The following is a 26797-nucleotide window of genomic DNA, read 5'->3' on the forward strand; positions in this document are numbered from 1 at the left end:
ACTTACATTTTTTCTGTGGGAAAGTGAGCGGCTTTCACGTCCGCACGGTGAAGCGCTGGGGCTTTTCTCTTTTTTCTCTCTCTCTCTCTCTCTCTGAATCTGGCGTGAGGCGACATCGCCAGCCGACCTGACTGTGCTCGACCCATCGGATGCGACGATGGCAAAAAAAAATAAAATACACAAGACGCTGTTAAGGATTTTCAAGGCAAAATCGACTGCGTGAGAGCGATTTAACCCCTGTAGTTGTGTCTCATGTGAGCAATAAGCAAAACGGATGCCACCATGTCATCGCGATTAGAAAGAGAAAAGAAATAGACGGAGGACGATGGGCAGCTCCAGGACGCTCTCCTCAGTTGTGCGTTTTTATTGCTTCACATGTGCTATTTCTGCTCGCATCCGCCACCAAAAGAGCTGAATCGCTCAGATTCTGTGTAGCTGCGGGTCCGTGGTCTCCCTGCCATCCGCTCGCGTCCCTCTGAGAGAGAAGGCGCGCGGACCGCTCGCTCGCTGCAAGGCGGACTGCTTCCAGCGCGCGCTGTGTAATGGATGAAGATTGTGCATTGATAGGAGGATGCATTTGCGATTTTTTTTTTCATGACATCACCGCGGTTACATTGTCGTGGTCCGAGGCCTTTGACCTCACCGGGGTTGGTCCATATTTTGGCCACCCCCAGCCCCCCTATCCTTTGGGGATGGCCCTTATTCCCCCACTCTTTTCAGACTGATCGACCATGCAGGCTGCAGAACGGACCCTTTGGCTCAGACTCATCGCTTTTCTTTTTTCTTTTTTTTTTTATCGCTCCTTAAGTGCACGCTGGATGCGAACGGACAACTTGACACTGCTGGCCGAAAACAAACTGCTTGTCTTCATAATCCGAAACATTTGCGTCGTAATTCCCTGCGCCGTTATTGCACTTTCCACAGGAAACCGGATTTCCCCCTTCTCCGCCGTGTTTCTTCTCCGCCGGCCTCACAGGATATCTATTGCTCCTGCCACAACGACTTAATAGAGGCGAAAGAGCCTTTTGTGGGATTGAAGCTATTTGCATTGCAAATTAGGGCCCCTGTGCAAGGATGACTGCACCTTACCGCGATTTCCAAGGCCTGCACCAACTCAGTAATACTGGTTAATGTCAAGTGAATATGACATTAACACTGGGAATATATATCATTTTTCAGAAGAACTGTCGTCTTTTACACCGGGTGTTTAACAGTTCGGGCTGCACCGTAGTGGCCCTCCATGGCAAGAAGGGAATATAAGGGATATGATGCACAATGTTACCTAAAAAGGACCATAATTACTTTTTTTTTCTTAGTTTGTTTGAGTGCTGACACGTGGAAACTTGGAGAACCCAGAAGATGAAATGTACATGTGGATTATTACTGAAGATTGGGAAGTGGGTTGTTATCTTTGGTTATCTAGCTGTATGAGTGTTCTGCTCGTCATAAAGCTAGATAACCGAAAGTAAAAACTACTTCCAGACTCGTCGAGGACTTTTGGACGACATGTCCCAACTTAGTTCTCCCAAGGACCTGAGATCAGAGCTGATGCACACTTTAATGACTACAAATTTCTTTTCATTTATGTTATCATGTTTTTATTCACACAACTTTCTAAGCATGTTTTCTTTTTGTAAGGACTTTTTTGTTTGTATACTTTTTTAAAATTGTTTTTATTCTTTTCAGTTCAATTAGTAACTGTTAAGTAGGATGAAGTATTGTACACACGTGCTGGCTCATCTACTCTTAAGCGCGCGCACGCACGCACACACACACACACACACACACACACACACACACACACACACACACACACACACACACACACACTCCCTTCAGGCCACATATAGCATGTTAATATTAACAGCCTATTTGAGTCTCCGGCATTACGCATGCTTTTAATTTCTATCTCTCTCTGAATGGGTCGCTCCTGTATAGGTTGATCGCGTGCGTCAAAACGGTGACATTTTGGGTCTTCTGGTGCAGCTCCACGTGTACCGCCTTCATGCTTCTTATTTCGGCATGATCGGGTCCGGCCAGGAAACGGCGCTGGCATCCTAAACAGTAATAATTAGGACGTATAGTGAAGTGACAAAACATGGAGAGAGAGAGAGAGAGAGAGAGAGAGAGAGAGAGAGAGAGAGAGAGAGCGAGAGAGAGAGAGAGAGAGAGAGAGGTGTGGGAATAGGGTTAGGGAAAGGAGGGAGGTGACAGAACAGGGAGGAGAGGAGAGGAGGGAGGGAGAGTGGGGATTGGGGAGATGCTTGGGGGGGGATGAGGGGGGATCGGGGGGGTCGGCCCTGCTTAATTGATTCCGTTAACCGCAGTGCAGGAGATGTGAACGACTGGACGATCCCATTCCCACGCTCGGTGGGGCAAGTGGCAATGCCATGCCCAGGCCCAATATGACAGACAGCGCCGTGAGGGCCTGGAGGGGCTGGGTGGGGGCTGGCGGGGGCGGAGGGAGAGGGGGACGACAGGGGTCATGAAAAGACGTCAAGTGCACCAGACTCATCTGCATCCCCAAAGAAAGAGGCGACGTTTCCCAGCCCCAGCCGACGCGGCGCTCCTAAACTTGGAGTAGTAACGGTCCTGAATGCGTCCGTGTCTCGTCAATTGTATGTTGATAATGAGGACTCCGGGTCATTATCTTTAAAACTATGCGGGTTTATGCATGTGAAAGGGACGTGCAGCTACTCTCTAATCCCGCATGGCCCCACTCGAGCGCGCGGTCCTGAGAATGCTTCACAGCGTAAATATGTTGAATAGGAGACAACTCAGCTCATTGTTTGCATTTGAACTTGACCGTGAACGAAAGTCTGATTTTAGTTTTTGAAGGGGAAAAAAAAATCTATTTCTAAAATGGCATAGATAAAACTGTGGGGTGACACAGTTATGGAACCTCGTCAGTTGACACGTTTAATCTTTTAAATGACATTTGGATATTCTAAGATACGAAAAAAATACTGAAATAACAATATTTTACTTTTGCACTATTTTCATTTTTAACTCATGCTGGCGAAATATATGTGATTGCTTGATTGCTGCCCACGTGTGAAATGCAGCGATTTATGATAATGTTTTTTTTTTTTTTTTTTCTGCATGTCTTTGGAATTTTACGGGTTTTGATGAAGTCATAGCTGAAGTTCAGCATATGTGTGCAGAAATCTGCCATTTTGCAACAGTGGATTATTCCCGTGCAGTGTTTAACAGAGCCACAGAGGCTGAATTCAGCACACCGCCTCTGCTGAAAAGGTCTCTTGCAGACTTTCTCACACCGTCAGACAAAACTAGTGTCTCTTGTTCCCGACCCCTGTCAAAGACGGCATACAATGCCAGGTCGTTTGCCCGAAAGAAATTTGAGAACACAATTTGGGCCGAGCAGTGGTGAATAAAACAAGTCTTATTGTCCTCGGATAAGTCGATTGAAATAGTCGTCTAGCCTCATGAAAGAGAACAGTGTTTTTAAGTCTAGGGGGCACTCTAAATGTCAACCCCAAGTAGGAGAAAAAAAAAAAAGAAAACTGGGTCTGTAACCAAGCTTCCATCCCATTAACCAGTTTTTATACAAGCAGTGAGGCTCTCTTACAGCATAAGCAAATATTTTTTGATATTATTGTCATTATATGAGTTTTCTCACTTCTGTTCAGAACAGATGCTTGTTGTTATTCTCTCACTCAAGCAAGAAATTGTCTTGAAATGCTTTTAGAGGTAATTATATTAGTGTGACTATATTTCCTTTAGAAATTCAATTGATTAGTTAGTTAAAATATAAGATAACACACTTTGCTAAACTGGTGTGTGTGTGTGTGTGTGTGTGTGTGTGTGTGTGTGTGTGTGTGTTACTTAAATTTAGCAGAGTAAGCCATCCTTTAAACTATCATGGTGGCAAATAAAAAAGTCATCCTATATGGCAAATCAATAGAATTTGCAGTGGAAGCACCACCCACCCCCAGCTGCTGCAAACCACACTTGCATGGATCTCGCTTTTTTCTCAAATGTCTTGGGCTTCATGGGTTGCAGATGCAGTATGATTGACATTGTAGTTTTTGATGCTTGCATCTTTTGAGGACGGCTGTTTTAGAGGAAACAAATGCTTGCTGACAGAAATCTTAAAATAGTCCCCTTCGTTCTCTGTCCTAGATGGTGACTTGGCTTCCATCTAAATTTCTAATTCATCCTATAATGTGAAAGTCCATTTCTCCTCTTAGCTCATAAGTCTATAGATGACGCTGAATATATATATAATGTGCTGTGCCTTCGTCTTACTGTGTACTGCAGCCATTGTTGTCACGTGATTTGTTGAGTAACAAAACCATGACGACGATCGACGACGGCGTTTTCATATTCATTGGATGAGCAATAAGCATATTTTATGCGAGCGTGTCTGGGATTCTTTATGTGATTTCTGCGTCCCCGTGTGCTGTGGATGGCAGGTGCTGGAGTAGGTTCATAATATGCATCGGCCGAGGGTAATGTCTGTGCCAGACAAAGAGTGTGAAAATAACCATCACGCCAGTGCCGTTTACTTATGCATGTGTTGCATGGCTATTTTTTCATTTATTTTTTTTTTTTTTTTTGAGGGGGGTAATTCATTGTGGCCTACTGCCATATTGGTTTGCAATAACAAAGTGGTTAGTGGCTTCCTTCACAGCTGAGAAAGCGATCGCACTCACAGCCTGCATGAAGTAGCATTTGCAGTATTAGAAAGCAATAGTGGTGCTGATGTCCCTGCTGACAGGGTAGGGTTACTTTCATTCTACCAAGGTTTGTAATGGGGCAAAAGACTCCTTGTGCATATTTATGTCCGTCGTGGCATGTGTGTGTGTATATCCTTGTGCATTCTGTGCGCCAGCCTGCTTGATAAGCTAGTGAGGCAAATACAATCATGTTGATGAAAGGGGACAATAGCTGTGTCTCAGTCAACAACGTCTGTCTGTCTGGCTTGGGTCATGTCTCACTCTTTTTTGTGTGTTAGTGTGTGTCTCCTGGACATGAACTTGAACTTGAGACAGGCAGCCAGACACCATCTGTGCACCAGGGGTAATGAATTCAGTGCATTCATGGCTGTAGAGCAAGCCTAGGCCAGCACCACCCATTGATGAGCAGATGACCCCTATAGTCTGAGTTAGCTCTTCATCACTAATAGAATTCAACAATACCAGCTGGTAGTTGGGGAGCATATTTTGTCTGTTCCCTGGGAAAAAAAAATGGTGTAGTGCCAGTCATGGTGGTGGTTACATGTGTGCTTGTTAGGGTCTGACCATGTATGCATGGAGCCCTGCTTGTTTTCCAGTTTATCTTTGTCTTACCATGTGGCTTAGAAAAAAAAAATGAACTGGCATGCAATGCATCCTTTCTCTTCCCCTTATTCTCATTCTTCCTCTAATAAAGCACTGGGCTCGCTATTTTAACAACACAGCCATGTTGGATTTATTGCCTGGATAATTGAATGGGCCAGTTGAGCATTTCCCTTGATAAAAGGCTAGTAAGTGAATGAGGCATAAACCTTAAACAATCCATCCACAATGTGAATTCCGGCAGGCCCTCCTTCTCTTACTCCTCCTTCCCTTCCTGCAGCTCCAGCTTCTGTCACAATCACAAGCACAAACACACACCAGCGCATGCGCACACGCACCGAGGCTTTTCCCTCTGGTTGGTGTCGCCACGGCAACGGTAGGTGAGATCACCTTGCGCATGGCAGCGTCGGTCCCCGCCAGAGCAGGACAGGTTCCTGGTTTCCCTCTGTGTGTGTGTCTCTGTGCGCTGATGTGCATATAGGAGGCTATAGGCAAGAAAGTGAGGGATCAGCCAGCATCATCATCACCGGCTCAGCATCCATGCATGTTGTGTAGAAACATGTTCTGGTTGATAGATCAGTATCTTTATTTTAAAAAAAAAAAAGCTCATAATGTGGATCAAATTCTACATGAAACTGAAATAGCATGCAGCTCTGGTGTTAATATGAGACACGACATTTGTCTGAAATTGCACACTGGTGTTTGGTGCACATACCAACACACACACACACACACACACACACACACACACACACACACACACACACACACACACACACACACACACATAAAAGGCATCAATACCTTTAGTCATGGTGTCGTTGCTTATTAACGGGGATCTGATCGACCTCCTTCCATAACAGACCAGCCAGCCATAACTTGCCAATAATCCACTCAGGAATGTCATGGCTCGGCCCTTTTTAATGACATCATGCATGGCCACTTGAGCGTCTTGTGGGGAGCAGCGGGCATGCTGTGCTCCACTACACTGTATGGCCCTCCCCTTCAGCTAGCTGTGGGGATGGATATGCATGGCCAACACATTAGTCAGGCACCTTATTTTATGTGGACCGTCAGCGTTCCCGTCCCTATACGTAGCGCGAATGGATCATGCTTGTAATTCTCGTAAGTGGCAGTTAATGTCGTCGGCGTTAAATTGATTTCCTGTTGTCTGGAATTATGAGATTATTGAGATCTGGTGGCACAAAAAAAAAAAAAAAAAGAGCTGATATGAATTCTGGAGAATTAATCCTTTCAAGATAGATCCTCCAAAATGACTGTTATTATTTCCAGAAGATACATTTTGGTCTCCTTTGAATTGTTACAAATTATTTCACCCACAAACTGACAGCAGATATATAAATACATCAGGACAGTAAATAAAAGTTTGCTCTCAAATAGACATTGCTATTACTTCAGTGTTACCCAATCTGTGTTCTAACCATCACTATGCTCATGTATGGCAGGATTTCACAAGAAAATGTAGGAACACAATGAGATCATAAAGGAGGGCAATTTAAATGAGAGAGCTTTTGTTGCTTCGATTTAGAAATCTATATTTCATACATTTCTTATTTGAATATTGATATCTGTAATGCATTGGTTATCTTTTATCAGTTAATCTTTCTACTGCAACATGCAATAGAAAAAAAAAAACATTGTTTTTCTATTAGCAGTGTGTATAGAGCTCCAAAAATGTAGATATACCTGCAGCATACCTGCAGCCTCGTGACTACATGATTACGTATAAATGCAGTGGCAGCAGCAGTGTGTGCACAATTGCTATTTTTGCTCTACAAGTCTAAAGCTGGCTGTCAGCCTGTCTGCCAGGATATCTGTGCTCTGTTGGATTTTGATTATGCAAATGCTATGCACTATAAATGCATTAGTATACTTGCATTTGAAATGCTTCCTCGAAAGATGAAAGGGTGTAAATAATACATTTTGTGTCACTGCATTATTCATTCTTTATTAATTACAAACACCGGCCTCCGTCCCTTCATGCCGTATTCTATACTCTGCATTTAAGTGGTTTGATGTTGTTGTTTTATTTAAATCACAATGTGTGTATTCACCCATGATCTGTCAATAACGCCGCCATAATGCTAATTGTTGATTCTCATTAACACACTTGTTAACACCAACAGTTTCCAAAACTTAATTGGCTTTTATCGCGGAATGGAAATGATTGTTTGTACAAGCTCTGACTCTGTAAATGGCAGTGCCCCTGTATTCTCAACGTCAAGCGTTTTTTCTTTTTCTTTCTTTCTTTCTTTCTTTCTTTCACACTATGCATTAACCAATCTGTATAACGTAGCAGCCCGTAGTCGAGGAGGGGCTTCAGAGAACACTAAATAAGCATAAACACCGTCGACGTCCCTGCACTACAATTAAACTACGCCCATTTTTTTTCCCCGTTCATTGAAAAGCGCGCGGTGCTGAGGCCCGGGTACAATTTGAATATGGCGAATCGTTTGAAAAATATATGCTGTTCGGCAATTAAATCATATGGGCACTTGGACTGGGGAGCCGGGACGAGTGCATATAGAATAGCGAGCAGTAGCTGCTCTGCTCGCATTAGCATCTGGCCCTTTTATGTAAATTTGATGAGAAAGGACTCATGCATATACGCCAGGGCTGGGGTGTACTCGCCTAATATCCTTATTAGAGAAGGATGAATTAAATATTTATTAGGGGGGCTAAGGGTTAGTAACGGGGGGCCTGTCCTGTGTTGTCGTGAGGACCTGAGGTGGAAGAAGGGGGAAAGGGAGGAGGAGATTGGCTTTTCTGTATGAGTGTCTCTCTCTGCCTCAAGGTGCCACCATCTTAAGGCGTTTGGCAGTAGTGAGAGTGTGGGGAGGGTAGACCTAAAATGTCCGCTGGCATAGACACGCACACGCATGCACATTAACGCATACGAATTTCAGCGCAGTACGTAGACAGGAGAGAGATCTGGAAGTCAATTATTCAATTACCGTCGTTGGCAGCTATGCACGCTGAGCATTTCATTTGCATGTATTAATTCCCTCGATTACTGTCACTTATGAGATCGGCCTATGCTTAGCTTTGTATCGCCCGCCGCTCGTTGCGCACGGGCGCTAAGACTTCGCCCCGTGGCTTTCACAAGTACAGTGTTAATTGCAGATTTATTGTAAACTTAAATCTGGAATCATTTCTGCGCTTTAACCATCCCAAGAGACAATTTTCAGGCCTTCATTGAGAAAATTGTCATGTTGGAACACAAAGTATTTCATGGTTGAACTGCTGAGTAGTTTAGTTTTTATTGTAATGATTTTCTTTATTTGCTGTTATTGGGTTTTTTTTTGCCACATATGCAGGACATAATCTAAAAGTTACATACTGTAAGTATCATAAATGTATCAGTGCACTCAACTAAACCGTCCAGAAAAAAAAAAAGAGAATGAATTCCATCTTTTGGATAATACTGAGAGAAAACATATATCTTTCTTAAAGCTTTTATATCAAAATCAACAACGCAAAATCCACCAAGCAGAGAAAGGAAGTTGGTGACGGTATTACTGGTTTATGTAAATCAACACACACTCAGCCACACACACACACACATACACACACAAACACTGCGGCTGACCTCTCCTGTCTGTTAATTATCATAAATGTGCTTTGCGAGGTGGCACGTACACACACTGCCACGCACACGCGCACACTTACAGCACACAAACACACATTGTTCGGTGAGATACAGACACAGCATTAGCATTCCCTTTCATCGTGAAGTGCTCCTGAGTATGGAAAAGAGTGTGCAGGAAATTATTCAAGATGAATTATGCCACACATCAATCCCAGTTTTTCAGGCATCTCACACACACACACACACACACACACACACACACACACACACACACACACACACACACGGGCAAATATACACACAGAGTTTAGAACAATATTTTATCCTACATTGTAACTTTTGTTTTGTGTTCGTCATTTGTTGTTTTGCTGCCGAGTGTGTGTTCGTTCAGTCGCTGTCTTTCCTGCGTGGGATCATGCATGCGGAGTTTGAACCAGCTGAATGTGTGTGTGTGTCCTTGCGTCGTCAGCCTGTTGTCCCGTCTTTATATGCATATATACACACAATATCAGCTGTTCGCCTTTCCTTCCTCCCTGTTTCCTCTGATGAGTGGTACGCCCCGGCGTGCTGCCAATGAAGGGAGAATAATTAAACGGCTGTGAGTTTGAGCCTGGCGTTGGCTAATGGATTGTTACTGAGAGGAAATGAGACAGGCAGCATGGGGGAGCTGGGTGGCAAAGCAGACCTCGACTTTGGATAATGAAACTCTGTAAGCCACCGGGGTGGAGAGAAGACACACCTCTCAAAAAAGGAAATGCTTTTGTTCTGTGACTACTTTCCTTTGTCATATAGGTAGGTGCAATTGGTGAGGAGTCACCCGATTTGAGGAAAAGCACAGGACTGCATCGCTTAAGTCAAGATGCATGTAATTTTTCCAATTTTAAATTGCACTCCGTTTCAGATCAGTGCAGCTCACTTAAACATAATCTTTACTTTTCCGCGTGCAATAATCCTTGTATGGCTTATTTATATTCCTCTTTACATTATCTTATATTGCCTGCATGAGTGTCTACGTGTGTGTGTGTGTGTGTGTGTGTGTGTGTGTGTGTGTGTGTATGTGTGTGTGATTGTGTTTGATATGCATACGTGTGCAATTTGCATTACATTTAGCATTCTGTGCATCATTTCAGGACTGCTTTAGAGAAAGCAGGGGTTGAATCTTGGCACCGTTTGCTGCCAGCGTAGGCCTCCCATCCCCCTACCCACCTTACACACATGTAGGCTGGAAGCGTGGTGGTGGTGATGGTTGAGGAGGGGGGTGGGGGGGTGGGGGGGCAGAGCGGAGAAGGGAGATAGAGGAGCAGGAGGGAGATGGGATGAGACAAGCCACACAAGCCGCAAAGGGAACGGGGGTGAAGGTAGAGAGATGGGGGTGGGTGGGTAGGGGTGCTGTATAGTTACCCTAAACTCTGCCGTAGGGCTTGAAAGACACACACACACACACACACACACACACACACACACACACTGGTTTGCAACAAAACCACAAGACATGCACAGTAATATGTTGAACATCACAGCGGGGAGAAAGAGAACATGCCCTCTATAAAGATACCCAAACTGTTTTTACAGGCTGACCATATAATTGCTCTTAGGTTTAAGTGGAATTTAGAGGTGTATGTGATGGAGTCTTCTATTTTCTTTTTGATTCATTTCATTTTTTTAGAGCTTGTATTCAATGAAAATTCATAAAAGTGAAATAAAATGAAAAGTCAATCATCAGAACGTTGTGTTGCTGCGTTATTAATCACTGACTTATAGAATCCTGACACTCTGTGTCTGTCTGTATGTGTGTGTGTGTGTGTGTGTATGTGTGTGTGCTTTGATATGGAGCTCTAATAAAATGTGGCATCTGTCAGTTTGATACTGACATAGTGAAAGAGTCTCTCAACCACTTGGGAGCACAGCAGCAAAGCAGGCCAGAATAAGAAAAGTATATACTGTGGGCTATATATTGTATGGGTCTCCCAAATGAACTCAAGTACTACATGAGTATCAAAAATACCAGATTTTTTTTTCTTTCACAAAACATCTGAATGAAGCATTTTCGTCTGAGATCAAAAGAGCGTGTTTGTGTCGCTCCTGTTCAGCCGCACTATTTTTGACATCTGACCAGTTTTTGACTGACTTCTCTCCAGCCTTTCTTCACATGAGGAGAATGTCAGCAGTCACATTTATTTACAGGGCAAAAGGAAACAAATGCAAAGGAATCAAATAAATAAAATGGATTGAGAGAACATGAAGGTTTGCCGCCATGTTGCTGTTTGAGGTCAAAAGCTAAGAGTCACACGAACCATACGCTGCCGCAGTTTTTAATGGTTTCCTTTGACCTTAAATGGACTTGTCCTTTGACCCTGGAGAATAAGTCAAAGGTCAAGGGCACGTGGGTTCAAATGGCTTGATGCTGCTTTGTGCTGAGACAACACTGCCAAACTGCAGCAGCATTCTGGATAAGTTTACTACAACTACAAGTCTTAATTACACTGTTGACCTTGTTTTATCAATGGAAATGAATATATTTAAAAATAAAAACTTGGCTAGCTTCAAATTTGTGACTTCACCTTGAAACAAAGTTTCATATTGATATTTTGAAGTATGAAAAAGTGCCTCTCATGACCTTCAAATGAGCTGCTTATGTTCTGCAAAGGGAACGGCTCTGACTTGCTATTTGTGGCAGAGTGTAAAGGTTGAGAAGACATTTGCACAGAGTTATTGCCAATGTGAAGTGAACTCGGCTTTGGCAAATGCTGCCGTGGTTCTCCGCTCCCACCACGCAGCATCCCGTCCTTTTTAGTTGATACATGTAATTGTGAATTTCTCACCGAGAGCTGTTCGACATGTAAATGTTTCCACCTAGCAAACGTATTCACTCTCTGTTTGTGTGTGTGTGTGTGTGTGTGTGTGTGTGTGTGTGTGTGTGTGTGTGTTTCATTGCTGCAGCGATGGAGAAAGAAAACTGTGAAGAACTGCAGGCAGCAGGAAGTAGAGGTCAACTTAAGATCTCTGGGATTTTGCTCTCTTCTGGACCCCCATGAGGTGAGCTTTGGTTACTAACCAAGTGTGTGTGTGTGTGTGTGTGTGTGTGTGTGTGTGTGTGTGTGTGTGTGTGTGTGTGTGTGTAAATGTGGGTTAGCAGTGCTGGCCTCATCTGAATTCACGTTTGGTTGTGGTGCACTGACTTGCTGTATGCATGAATATAGGGAAACAGAAAAGTCAAAACCTGAATGCAGCTTAAGCCAGATTTTTTATATTTTGGGATTTTTTTTTCTGACCTGTGGGTTTTCAAGGAAATAACATCTCAGCAAAAAGCACATGAGTGTTTTTTTTTTAAACCACATTTTTTTTCTAGTTAATAGACTTGTATAATTAGGAGAGTAGAGCTTTGGATTGTTGGACATTTTAAGGTTTAAAGGTTATAAAGAGTCTGATTTTCATGCGGATGAGTCAGATACAGAAAATGGAAAGTTTTTTTTTTTTGTTAAAAACACCCAAATTTCCGTGTTGGCAGGTGGTTTTTATTGAGTGTTTTGGCCTATGTGCCTGCATCTGATGGTGTGTGAGGCTGTGTCCGTGTGCGTCTGTGCGCCTGCAGCAAAGTTGGCCCGTGTGTGTTGGATGAAGGCATAGATGTTAGCAGTAGTCCAGAGGACACAGTAAACAGAATAACAGCGGTTTGAAGGGAGCTCAGGCGATGCGATCGTGGGCAATATCAAATCCCATGACCCATTCTTTGCCCTGTGGTCCATACCAAAGACAACAAGCACGGGGGAAACAGAGGTTACTGTTCACTATTCATCACCAGAACAACACACACATACACACACACACACACATACACAAAACCAGGAAGTGTGATTTTGTGAAATCTCCTCCCGCCTCTGAAATCCATGCAGTGCAGAGCAGTAATTGCCCGGCGCAGCTGACAGAGTGAGCTTTGCATGCAATGCATCTCGCTTCATCAATTAGACCTCTCGCCATTATTACATGTGACATTTGATGTTATTGAAGGCGGCTAAACATTTTAATGAGCCGGGCGCTTCCTCATAAAAAAGAAAATACTGCTGGCTTTAGCTGGCAACAGCTGCTGAGTTTCACCTCGGCTTTATTTTATTTTTTATTTTTTTCACTTTAACTTTGATGCTTCTTTTCCTTACATCTCTGTGATTACTTGAGAGGTTTAAATAGTGTGAATTCTTGCGATATAAGATGTACACAAACCGTCAACGGGCTAAAATGACTGACATTGGTCAGTATTTGCAAAAATACACGGTCTTGCCTGATACCCGATGCATGATTATCACCTGTAAATGTATGAAAACTAAACAGTTACATCGCTGAGAATACTCACCATTAAGGTTTTTAGAGTCAAAAGTTTTTTTCTTAGTGATTTAAAAAAAATGTAACATAAAGACAGAGAAGAGGTGATATGTCAGCACCCATGGGTCTCAGTATACGATGGTATTACTGGTCTTAATTACTCCCTGTGCCCACACACACTGGGTGAACTTCTCCGAAGGACCAATTAAAAGGGCAGGAAGCCAGAGCTCACCTCTGTAATGCATCGACCATACCACAGAGAGATGGCGTCTTATACTGTCTTACAGTAAACACTGTTGGATATTTTCAGGAATTAGAGTTTAATGGAGAGAAAATGCTTCAGCATCCACGAGGTGTGACTTTGATTTTGTTGGGTTTTTTTTTTTTTTTTGAGTTGATGCATGTGCATTGTTGTTCTAACATAGCTTCAATACGGTGCCTGTATGTATAAGATCACTGTCAGTGCTACTCAAGCAAGACAATACTGACATATTTTCAAAAATATGAAAGGAAGTTATCTACAACTTCACGATTTTGGTGCTTAACAGTTGAATTAGATCAGTGGCTTCAAATATGAAATATTTGCTGGATGTCCTCATCGAACGACATCAAACTACAGGTCAAAAGCACAGCCCAGGGTAAGTTCTAGCAACATTAGACAGCTATAACTTTGCATTATTTATTTAGAAAGGTTGGCTTTTTTTCTGTTTCGTGCAGCATCCAACCTCTCCATCAGCTCCCCTCTTTACAGAACATGGCAGGGTCAAAAGCAAGAGGCTGAAACAGGAAAGCACCATTTGCAGATAGTCAGGTGCATTATAAATATCACAAAAAGCAAAAATCTATTTGACGGTGTAATTTTTCATATGTGGCGAAGCCTGTAGAAACTCAGCCGATACTAAAGCATGAGATCATTTACACAGTAAAATGTGCTTTAAAGAGCACCGACGGAAAGACTCACTGTTTACTAAACACTCCAGTTTGTTGATATTGTATCACCTCATTTGCTATGCCATACTCATAATCATCTATCAGACATGCAGATTTGCGGTACAGCTGGTTACTATTAGGTTGCCAGCGGGAGTGAGTATTTATAATGTGGCACCCGCTTTCCTTGAATATAAACCCTCCAGTGCTGCGATCCGGCTTCTGTATCATCAGCGCGAGCTCGCAGCGATTAATGAAGTCGTCTGCATGTGTCTATATGATTAAAGAGTGCTAGTGCACGTGTGTGTGTGTGTGTGTGTGTGTGTGTTGTCTGCTCTGCATAGATAAAACAACAGGGAACAAAAGATGTCAGCACACTGGAAGGGAACAGGTTCATTCACAAACAGCAAAATGACGACTTTGCAAAGTGACGGCGGCCCGCGCTGAACACAAAGGCTTAATTCCTTACAGTCATGTAAAATCAACACACACACACACACACACACACACACACGTGCAACTGATGACTAAAATCAGGGATGCAACCGAAGGAGAAAAATAGTGAATTATTTACAGAAAAAAAAAATGTAAAATATGATTTTTTTTTCTCCCTTTTCAGTGATTTAGTTTCCATCAATAATTTTCCTATTTCCTATTTGTCAAGTAATTCCATATTTCATGCTTGGATGCAATCCTTTCCCCCCATGCTATATGCTGCAGATGCTCGTGCCTTTTAGCGATAGCACAATATGTCTTTTCCATGGTTGTTGAAAAATTCCACAAAACTATAACGTATTCATACTGACGACCCCCCCCCCCCTTCTGATGAACTACATTATCATGAGCGTAGATAAGTTTGGGATTCCTGCAGATCCCGTCTGATCAATATATAATTAAAACATACAGCAAGTTTGAGTTTGTATTACAGCGATGTGTTATATCCAAGTGGCTTTCAGGAGGCTGTGTGTGGAACAGCGCCGTGCATGGAGGGTTTCTCCTGCATCATCATACACTCAGAACAAAGGATATGCACGTCGTAAAAATCATGCAAATGAATGCAAATTGCTGGTAGCAAGAAATAACATGGTGGCAGGAGGAGGGTTTGTAAATGGAGAGAGGGATGCCAAGGACTTTGTATACAGCACTTGCAGGACAATCTCCTTTTTACGTGGTGCGGGACAACTAAAGATTTACTGCTTTTGAATGTGATTCTGAATCCCCTCTCAAGACCTATTTTCTCCTAAGGTTACATCAGTTTAACCACTTTTTTTTAATTTATACCATCAAATTGCTCTGTGGTCATACTGGAGAAGCTCCCATAAAATCCAATGAGTGCAAACAGATGCTGCATGTTGTTCAATTCACTGTAGTGTGTGTGTGTGTGTGTGTGTGTGTGTGTGTGTGTGTGTGTGTGTGTGTGTGTGTTTTCGAGTGATGCAGTATAGCATCAGCCAAATTAGAGTCACAGCTCTTAGTAAAAACTTTCACATTGTCAGACATGATATTTTCATGACAGTGTGCAGTCCAGCACAACAATAATAATAATAATAATAATAATAATAATAATAATAATAATGATAATAATTTCCAAATAACAGAATTATTCTATCAATTGAAATGATCACCATGTATTTTACCAAGAAAATATTATTTATTTACTTATTTACGAATTTAAAATTGTGTTTCAGATTTTGAGAGAAATCCTTAAATGGATATTATAAATACACACACACAACATGTAAACATTTTGCAAGCATATACATTTGTGCACACAATATATTTTTGCAGCATCAATTTCTTTCCCACACTCAACATGACTTTAAAAACAATGTGCAGAAATGATTTCCCAACACGATGTTCAGAGAGTCTCATACAACAATCAGCGATTTGTTTCAAGGCTCATGCAAACAATCATATTTAAATCACACCACCCCCTTTCAGACACACACATGGTCTCACCCCCAGACATAATATTGCAGGGGAAAGAAGGGGGTGGGCACACACACACACACACACACACACACACACACACACACACACACACACACACACACACACACACACTCTCAGACAGACACTCACAATTGTGCATAATGATGTTAACATTCCTGCATGTCTAATGCAGGGGATATTGGGACAGATGCTAGCTGGTCTGCGGTCTGGCTGCATGTTGTGAGTTCGCGGATGCAAACCGGAGTGGAGCATAATGATGTATTAATTGTGGCCGGCGCTCACTCGAGGTGTTTGGGTTCCTCGCTGTGGTTACTTCAAGGTCTTTGATATAATCGTTAATATTATGCGTGTTCCCACCGCGTTTGATTTACACCACTGTTTGTATGAAAGAGACGGAACACTGTACCCTCAGTAAAAGGAGTCCTTGTATTGTTATTGCTTTGAATAAAAAGAACATGTTTATATATTGGATTTGTTATTAGTTTAAAAGTGATTACATTCATATTTCTATTAAATCATCAAACATTCGGGGCACGGGAGCCATTAGGTGACCAGTATTCCCGCGGATAAATGCTCAATCAAGAGAAATCACATGAAAACAAAATGTTAAACATCATCATCCTTCATCATGGATTGATGCATGTGCAAGGAGTGGCCTCAGAGTGTGGCTTAATTTTTCAGACGCGTGCACCCTTCAGCAGTCCTCTGTCGCTGTTATTTATTTTTGTTTCAGGTTCTCTATATAGAAAGGCTCAAATAGGCGCCGTGGATATGAAAATGGAGCGCCAGCATCATAAAAGATGGAAACAAAGAGAGACAGACAGCATACACTGACAAGGACAGGCAAAAGATGAAGCTCATTTTTTCGTGGGCACCCAGTGGCGTCTGCATTGCAGATCGCTGAAATCCCCCTCAAATGCGTCCCTGGGCTTAAGGGGGGTGGAGTGGGGAAGGGTGAACAAGGGATGGGTTTATGCTATCTCTGCTTTGGTACACTTTGTTTTTTTTTTTTTTTTTTTTTCTTTTCCTTCCCCCACCAAAATACATTTTTTTTTTCTGTCTGCATCAAATGTCAAGTTAATTTCCTGGGTGCGATGAGGGATGTGTCCTCCCCTTCGATATGTGTGGCAGGGTGGTGGATTGTGGCAGGGCGCTGTGCGTGCCGGTGTGTTTACGTGTGGGTCTTTGCATGAGTGTGTCTGTGTGTGTGTGTGTGTGTGTGTGTGTGTGTGTGTGTGTGTGTGTGTGTGTGTGTGTGTGTGTGTCAGTGTCTGTATGGGTGAATGGGGAAAAGGGAAAGGGGCATGGCAAGGCAAAGAGAGAAACGAGAGGCGGTGAGGGGGGGGTTCAGTACAGTATGTATAAATTGGTTCTCTCTGAAGAGCTTGAAAGGTGTGTGTGTGTGTGTGTGTGTGTGTGTGTGTGTGTGTGTGTGTGTGTGTGTGTGTGTGTGTGTAACAGTATGATCCAATTATTAATAGACGCTTTTGGCAGTGTACCCATGACCATGTACCTGTCCCTATTTGTGAATTCATACGCTCAGATCTTTTGAAGGTTCACCTGAATTGAATACTAATGCAAAAATAACCAAAACAAAAAAAAAAGACGACCATATTTAATACCAGATGAGAAGGAAATTGAAAATCATTCAAATGAAAGGCCAGAATATTAAAATATTCCTATATTTGTATGAATTTCACAACAGAAATCGTCCGTTGTGGAGCCGTCTGCTGTGAGTCTAGTTGTGTGTTATGTTAAACATTGTTGCTGTCTCCCTTCTGGTAATTTTGCTGCATGACAAAAGCAGTCTTTTATGTCTTTATGCCTTTGAAGGCCAGACCATTAATTATTTTTATTTCAAATACTTAGGTTTCCTATTAAAAAAAAGAAAAAAAATCTTCATTCCTCTCTAATACACCCATGCCTACTACTCTTAAATACAATTAAATACATTTTTCCCGCAGTAATGTAGTCTCCACGTCTCTGCTGTTGCTTCTCCACGGCTTTGCTAAAAGTGGACTTTGATCCAGAGCTTCTGTTTGTGTTGAAATGCAGATGGCGCGCTCCGCGACATGATTTTTTGAGTGTCTTTATTACATACATATCCAACGGCGCCGTTGATGATTGCATGACTGTATGGATGGGCGGTGCCTGCGTGCATGTTTATCCGAACGGTTTCCCCGCACTTTGCATGCAGCTGTTATGTGTATAAAGGCAAACTGTATATTTTTGTATTGCAAAGTGTAAAGTGCCTCATTGCAGTGAAAGGGATTTGCATTTGTCAGTCGTGCTTACACTGATGTATGCTCCTGCCCCACAAATGTCACATCCCATAACCCAGAGAAATTACACCAGTCCCACCTAATTACGCATATTCATGATGCTGTTTTGCATAGTGCTGGTAGCATCCTTCTGTTACAAGCCACGGAGCGGAGGGATGTGGTTGAGTGAAAAGGCTTTCAATCCACTGATTCAGCGTGTCTCTGCCACAAGCATCAGCTTGATAACAGTACCTCCATGCCAGGTTTTTTTTTTTTTTTTATGAACTGAAACCATTATGGAAAGAGAGCTTTCTCCTATTTCTTGCAGTCAGTCATATTGCCAGTGCCTGCAGCATGTACAACCCCTGTGGGAATTTTTAATAAAGAAATTATCTTTGTTCCCGTTTAAGAAGGTCATTTTGAAAATAGATCAGATTCATCAAAATGATTTTTTTTTTAAATAGTTTGTCCCTTTTTTTCCCCATCCTTTCTCTTTTTCTTTTATCTCTCATACCCTTCTCCTCTAGCACATGTGATTCTCTCGGTCGTTGGTGGCGAATGTGCTAAAAAGAGCTGGAAACTGGAAGCAGCTGAAGTTATTGGCTGAAGACAGAGGAAAAGTGGACGAGTCTTAGTGGCGAGCCCTGAAGGCTCATTGTTGCACTTGCAGTAGAGACTCAATCAGACTTGGCCCCGCGTTAAAAGGACGATGCAGGTCGTGCAAATGCTTGAGCAAACAGCAGTTGTTTCAGTCCAGGGTCCCAAACATGGGCAACAATGGCACCATTGTCCTGCCACGTCTAATTAAGAGCCGAATCAGAGATAGGGCGAGGAGCAGAAGTGGGGATGGAAAGTGGGTAAAAAAAAAAAAAAAAAAGGGGCAAAAACAGAGAAGGGGGGGAGGGGTTTGTGGTGGAGCAGGAGCAGGTGGGAACCTGGCAGGAACAGAAGATGGGGTGGGCGGGGGAAGAGAAGAAAAAGAGAGGTATGGAGCGCTATGCTTCTTTGATGCTGATCTTTTTTTTTTTCTTTTCGCACTTCATTGTGTCTTCTTTCTCACCATCTTCCTCCTGTTTCCATAACCTCCTGGCTTCTAACTCCTCTCCTCCCTGTATTTTCCTCAGATCCTTTCAGAGATACTTCTTCCTTCATCATCCTACCAGCCATCTACTCCATCTCTTCCATCTGTCCTTTGTTCCACTTCTTTTTCTTTCTTTTTTTTTTTTTTTTTTTTTTTTTTTTTGCATTTGGGATGGTGAGGGATGTTTTGCCTGTCATCCCACCTTTGTATCACCTTTCCCATCCAGCTCACCCAGAGAGAGTGAGAGAGAGAGAGAGAGAGAGAGAGAGAGAGAGAGAGAGAATGTTGGAAGGGGATGAGAAGAGTGGAGAATGGACGAGAGAAAAGAGGCAGGAGACAAAAAAGGGAAAGATTATGCTGCTTCCTGCCTTAATGAACACGAGCAAAGGACGATCACAATAGAATACATTATGCTCTTGTTAGTAGAGGCAATCAATTAGCGGGGAGCACACCACTGGCACACCATCTTCCGTGCTTGGGCACTGGCTCATTCACAGCCCAAACAAGTGGTCGAAGGGAGCCCCCCCCCACCCCCCCACCCCCGTCCTCGCTGTTTTTCCCACCCTCAATACCCAGTGGCCACAAAAGATATGATTTTGTTCCCCAGTGTGAAAAGGAGGGGGGCAGTGTTGAATTTGCATTTTCTGGAACATTCACTCGACTTTAGTTACTCGGGTTTTGCCACAGTTAAAGATCCCAGCCAAGTCTGAAGAGTGTGTGTGTGTGTGTGTGTGTGTGTGTGTGTGTGTGTGTGTGTGTGTGTGTGTGTGTGTGTGTGTGTTTGAATGAAAACGTAAAGCTAATACCCAATAGTCTTCATTAGTTACACCTTTAAAATGTGTGTGATGTTGACTGGCCTACTGAAGACGGTAACACATTGTGCACACTAAATTTGGGCTCAGAGATGGAGATGGGACATGACAATGTATCTGTGAGTGACACCGACAATTGCATACAAAATTGTCACTCAGGCTCCATCGGCAATTCATACAGGGAAATTCCTTCATCCTCTTCCACCCATGTTTTCCTCTTCTTTACCGTGTCATCTGGAGGAATAGCGCCAGATAATGGCTGCAATCTTTATTGTGAAAAAGGCAAGGAGTAGTTCAGCTTTAACACAGGGACAAATCGCCGCCGTCTGGCTGAGGATCTGTAGAAGTGTCTGTGATGAGAAGAACTGACTGCTTTCACTGAGAATCTCTGCTGTGATTCCAGGCAGATATTGGAAATGGAGGAAACAAAAGAGGTTGGAGGAACAGGGGAGAAAGGAAAAATTGTATTAAGCGTCAAGATGCTGGACTGGTTGTTTTCTTCCTTTCTTTCTTTTCTTTTCTTTTTTTTTTGAGAGCACACAGTGAGAAAGATGGCCTCAGGTTTGGGTTCAGGAAGTCTGCTGCTGCTGCTGCTGCTGCTGCTGCACTCACTCCTTACACTCTTGTAGCCATCTGGAGGCTGTGTGCATGTTTGTGTGTATATTAGGATGTTTGATATAGATCATGTTAATTAAGCTTTTTCTCACCTTCAGTTAATGCGCGTCTGGATGTTTCATCATGTTGAGGCAACATCTAGAAAAGCTGTTTTTTCAGTAATGGGAGAATCTTAAGCAGCAAATTTATTCTCATGCTTTGAAAACTGAAAGACACTGAATGACGTTTACTTTTTTTTTATTATTGGAGCGAGTGTTCAGCAAGCAGACAAGAACACAAAGCATTGTTGGAGAAGTTTTGCTTGGGTACAGCATCAGTTGTCAGCTACTTGTTTATTGTATTTTCCACAACGTGTTACCAACTTTTTACTTATAAAACTAGTGGACTAATCTCATCAGATGACTGAAGGCATGTAGGAAAAAACAAGAAGATGGTTCATGAAAGAAAAAAAAAGATCTGGAGATGAGTGACATAATTTTCCAATGTGAATTTGCTGCAGATGACAGTTTCTGGGTGAAAGCAGATTTAGGTCAACAAACAGATGAGTCTCTGTTTACAGAGACGTGATACAATTTTTTAATTGTCAATTATCTTCAGTCTTGTATTCATGAGAAGTGAATTCGCAGAGTGAGCAGAGAAAAGACTCTATTTAAAGATCATAATTTTTCATTAGTGAGTTAAAGTTAGCCTTTCTCAATACTTGTAGCTAATGAGACCTTTTATGTTGATCAGAGCAGAGGAATACAATAGTGTTTTTAATCCACAAAGTAATTGCTGATTGTGCTTTGTGACCCATGCTACTATTATTTTGTTAATTTCTCTGTTTGTGTACAAATTATTTATTTATTTATAATTATTGTTTTTCTTGATGTCGTGCCCTTGCATGGACTGTTGATAATAGTTCTCACGAAACACATCTTGCTCATTTTATTTGCATTTTGCATGAATTACACATAGATATACATGCACATTAATTACATTGCGCATTACGTACGATTTGGTTTAAAACCCTCATAAATTTGCCGCACGCATCAATGTTTAAAATGTGTGCTCTCCACTGTTACCTGGGGAGGTTTTGAAACAGATTTTTTATCCCTCAACACTGGATGCTCCTGTAGAAGTATTTTGTTGGTCTTCAAAGTGCTTTGAAATAGTACAGTGTTGTTTTGACCTTTCAATATAGAACACTAAAAAAAAACCATGATATTTCCTGTATGTTTCTGTGTTGCCTGTATGTTTATATCTGCTGGAATGTACCAGTAATGTATTCATTGCTATTTAAGGTGAAGAGAGAATGGCTTTTGCTTTACTTTTCCAAAGTTAAAATGTTTAATGCTGAATAGATGTGGAATGGGAATGGCAACATGAGGCACATATTTTTTGCTTGAGCTGTTTATCTGACTGAGGGAGCTGGAAAAATGTTCCTTTAATGATGTAAAGTAAGACCAAGTGTTAGATTAAGTTGGGTCAGTCATTGCCTTTACCTCGCTTCTGCTGATTTATTTCCTCCTAGTTTTGGGGATTTTAGAGAGTTCTTCTACTTCATGTATCTCTGTCTGTCATTGGATGTAATGTCCACTCTTCTCTTTATCAGATTTTCCTTGATCATCTGCTGCGCTCTCTCGCTGCTGGGTGTCTGTATCGGCAGTCATGCTGCTGACATTTGTGTCCAGGCAGGGTCAGGTGGCCTGGCCTTTACCACCCCTCGCTGCTTCTCGCTTCACCAACAGTACCCCCCGCCAACGCTCTTAACCCACCAAAGTCCTCTTCATCTGCGCGCACGCCGGTGTGTGTCTGTTTGTGAGCGTGTTTGTGTGCTTTGGGACCATCCGGTGTGTGCAGTGTCTGTGTGTTTAAGCCATGTCCAGATCAACCACATTCATGCTTGCCTTTAGCCTGTGTGCACAGTAGGGGACATGGTATTGAGCAAGCCTCCTTCTCTGCTGGATGCAGGGTGAGCAAATACAGTCGCTGCGAGCTGGGAGGGAGGAGAGAGACGCACACGTGTGACAATTGAAAGCTCCCCCGATGAAAATCTCTCATAAACTGTTTTTCTTCTCCAAAGATGATCTGAAATATCAGATTTTATTTGATGAAAAAGGTAACATATGCTCCTGCAGATTATTCGGAAACATATCACGTCGGCTGTGTTGCATGATTTTGGTACAGAGTTGTTGTGTGTATGAAAAATAGACTGCAAAGCTTCATTGTTCTTCCTTCCAAACACACACTCGCACACGCGCGCGTACACAAGCACATTCGTTCCATACACACACTTGCAGAAATATACAGACACGCTCACCGTCCCTGCAGCCATGGGAATGGAGAATGCTGAGGTTCAAGGTCATTTCAAGTATTCTGCACCCTGGGGCTCTCCATTGTCAGTGCACCACATCCTTTTACTCACACATGCACTCAAATTCACAAATAAGACAGTGAAGGCAACAGATTCACCCGACACACAGACGCTCTTGAAACACACACATCCGAGTCAGGTGAGAAGATGACACTTTGTTGGCCCGTTCACATAAATAAACAGCTTAATGTGTGAATCTTCTCTCAGTAGGGACAATCATCCATGTTTGTTTTCGTACTATTGTCTGTCCAGACTGAAAAGAACGGGAGGTACTGAGGTGCTATTGGAAAATAGCTGTTGGGTCATCACGTTTCTTTCCTGCAGCATTGTTTGACGTTAATAGATGATTTGTTTTTGATTGTCTGTTTAGCCGAAGAATGAGACTCTGTAAATGATAGAAACAGAGTGAAGGTAAAGAGGGGAGAGGACAGAGCGAGCGAGCGAGCGAGCGAGAGAGAGAGAGGGCAGTGGGCAGTGGGTGTGATTAGCTCCTTTGTTGGAGGTCTGTTGAGCTTCATTGGTTTCAGAGAATAGGTTCCTAATGAACCCAGCCAAGCTTGGACCAAACTTTGTGCTGAAGACAAACTAAGTTATGGTGGTCTGGAAGAGTGCTGGGGGCGAGCCGACTGATATACAACGCCTGGACATATGGTCCCCCCATCAGGGCCTCTCCCAGCCACTTTCTCATGTCCTGGCTTCTATATGGATGTTTGTTCTTTTGTGTGTGCTCATCAGATGCGATACACACAGAAAGAATATTTATAGGGCGCATTTTTTTTTTTTTTTTTGTATTTGTTCGATAACTCGTTGGAACATAGAAACGAGAGGGAAAAATGGGGAAAGAACAGAGAGACTGAGGGGGGCAGAGGGAGCCGAGAGAAAGGGAGACCGGGTGATGCTTACTGCAAGCGACAGAGGAGAGAGGGCTGCAGGCTCCGTCTTTCCAGCTGACCCCAATACAGAATCCTTTCTGACACATCCTACAAGACATGGAGTAACTGAGTAAATCAGGCCAACCTGGCTTTGGTGCAGCAGCAACAGCACCAACAGATGCAAGAGAATATGAGCTCATCACATGCAGGACATGAAGTTTATGAAGTCTTTAAACTCATCGAAAAACTCTTTTTCTTCAAGATTAAAAACAAGTTTATGAGAAAATCGCTCAAAAGACAAGGAGCAAAGGAGCATCAGTGTGATTTGAAGGTAATTGCTGGGGTCAGGGTGGGAGTATGGGACGGATATCTTCCGTGTCCCACCAACAAGGCTCTCGGTAACTGAGCCAGAGAGGGGGAGAATGGGCCAACTACAGGGCCACACAGCGGGCTCAAACAACACTTATTCTACTGGCCAAACTGTCAGCCAGAACAACTTCATTGTGCCCAAAATTGGAGTTGAAAGCAAGGCAGAAACTTGGGAGGGGGAGAGAGAGAGAGAGGGTCTATGGGAAACGGGGGGACTGGGAAAAGGGGGAGCCCAAATAAAAGTCCAGTCTCTGGGATGAAGAGGGTCAGACGGTGTGAGTTCATTTCTGTGAGGAGAATTCCCACAGATCCAAAATTAAGGGCGGACGGCCAGGAGCAAGGCAGCACCCCTCAATGGAAATTTATTAAAATGTATTCCGGGATACAGGGAGGGACTCCAGCAATTTTCTATTCTGGTGCCTGCATTGTCAACATATTTAATCATACTATTCAGCGATCATAAACACAGTTTTGAGACAGTGACATAACAGCCGATGTGCATAATGTGCATCTTGTGTGCCGTTATTGTCCTCTTGTGTTCCGGTTCTGTGGCCCTCTGCCATTAACTCATGCCAGTATGAGATCATATATTTGAGAAATGTCAAAAGCCTGTTTGATAAACAACTGCCTCGCATAGGATGCCCACAAGCATTAGACACATTCGTGGCAAACGTCCCTGTGTTGGATTCCGTGAGGGAGTTTAGCCACAAGCTTCGAGCAGTGATTTGTACATTGTGCAGCATAAAGGCCCTTTCGGACTGACGCTAAGCCCGTTTAAATCTATCCAGCACTGATTTACGTCACAGTTCTCCCTTTTTGTCTCTACTCCCTTCTCCTCCTGCTTATTTCAGATTCATCCTCCTGTCCTCTGCAACTGCTGCGAAAGGGTGAAGAAGTTTACTTAGTCGCACTGACTTTACGGAAATGAGGAAAGTGTGTGATTTTGGGTGTGTGTGTGTGTGCGGTTTGTACGTGCATGCGCGCAAAATACAGAGATGCATGCGCACGGACACACACACATACACACACACACACACACACACACTCTTGTTTGATCCAGAGCTAGCCCTGCAGCTCCCAGAGACTCAACAAAAGGCCTCCTCTATCTATTGTATGAGCTGTGTGTTTCCCAGGAGAGCTCGGGCTCAGCGAGAGAAGGGCCCCAGATCGCTTTCTCCTGACATGGATGTTTATTCGCTCTATGGTCCAGCAGAACACCCTCAAAAGGACTGGCCTGAGCATTTTGACGTGCATGACACATAGTTTTCGAAAAGAGAAGAGGGGCTAGAGGGTGTGAGAAAGAAAAAGGGGAGACAGTGAGAGTCTTGACAGATGAACAGACACACAAGACAGACAGATAGAGAGCAGGCCTGTCTATAAAGGTGTTCTCAGTGCACTCATATGAAAAAGAATATTCTGGGTGTTCTCCGCCATTTTATTTGCTTCTTGTCTTTACACTAGTCAGCTTTCTTGTCAACCTTGTTCGTGAATGTAGATCCACCCAGTGGGTGGGTAGAGATTTCTTCCTGATCTTGACAAGCCCTCCCATCACTGACTGCATACTAATTTCACCAGAGCTACTGGGCCGATGTAAAACAAATACAAATCTGCCAGGGCTACTGTTTGTGGCTCCAGAAGCTGGGTCCTGGTTGGTTTCAAGATAGAATCTGTCTATTATGGATATAGCAGTAATTAGCTTGTCGTCTCTGGCTTTTGCAGCTGATTGTATGAGATCATTGGAAAATTGTAAATCATCACCCACAGAAGATAAGACAATCTCTAAAAAAATGACTTTCATTCAGCAGTCAATTAAAATGAAATGTGTCATGTGATCATTTGAAAATAACTGATTCCGGAAATTCAAATTCCCAAAGGACGCCATTTGACAGTAAACTCTCTCCTGAGCTGCTCTGGTGTCTCCGGCTGTCTTTTATATATAAACTATATATCTCAGAGTTTCCATCTATCAGCGTATTTCACTTCCTCCGACAGTATCTAAAGGTTTCCGTGAGATTGAGAGTGCCTGCAGGGTTGACCATACATCTCAGTAGAGCTGCAGAAGTTGAAAACAAACATGGTAGGCTGATACCATCTAATCTGTTGAACACCATTATCGTCTAAGATATCGCTATACTCCCTTCTATACCCGCATGAACCCAGCCTTCTAACCAGACTTACTCTGCTCCCTTTGAGGTAAAAGCTTGTGTGTTGAAGCTGCGAGTGAATGTAAGCTATTGTTATGGTGTAACCGGACTCTACAGCAGGTTGTTTGATCCTGTTTTGGGCCTGAAAAGCCTTTTTCTTACTTGAACTGCCACATCAGC

General features: G+C 42.9%; 1 long non-coding RNA gene across 2 annotated transcripts in view; it reads left to right on the top strand.

Annotated features, from left to right (window-relative positions):
• The window catches only part of LOC115397865 (uncharacterized), a 35559-nt gene that overhangs the window by 2107 nt on the left and 6655 nt on the right, over window positions 1-26797 (top strand). Inside the window, exons 1-2 of one of the 2 annotated variants that reach the window (XR_003932537.1) lie at window positions 9359-9702; window positions 11851-11946. This is a non-coding gene — a long non-coding RNA (uncharacterized LOC115397865). Of the gene's footprint in view, window positions 1-9358; window positions 9703-11850; window positions 11947-26797 lie in introns of those variants that run through there. The other variant, XR_003932536.1, reaches the window with a different exon arrangement.

This window comes from Salarias fasciatus, chromosome 12 (genome assembly GCF_902148845.1).
Source record: "Salarias fasciatus chromosome 12, fSalaFa1.1, whole genome shotgun sequence".
Classification (NCBI taxonomy): Eukaryota; Metazoa; Chordata; class Actinopteri; order Blenniiformes; family Blenniidae; genus Salarias; species Salarias fasciatus.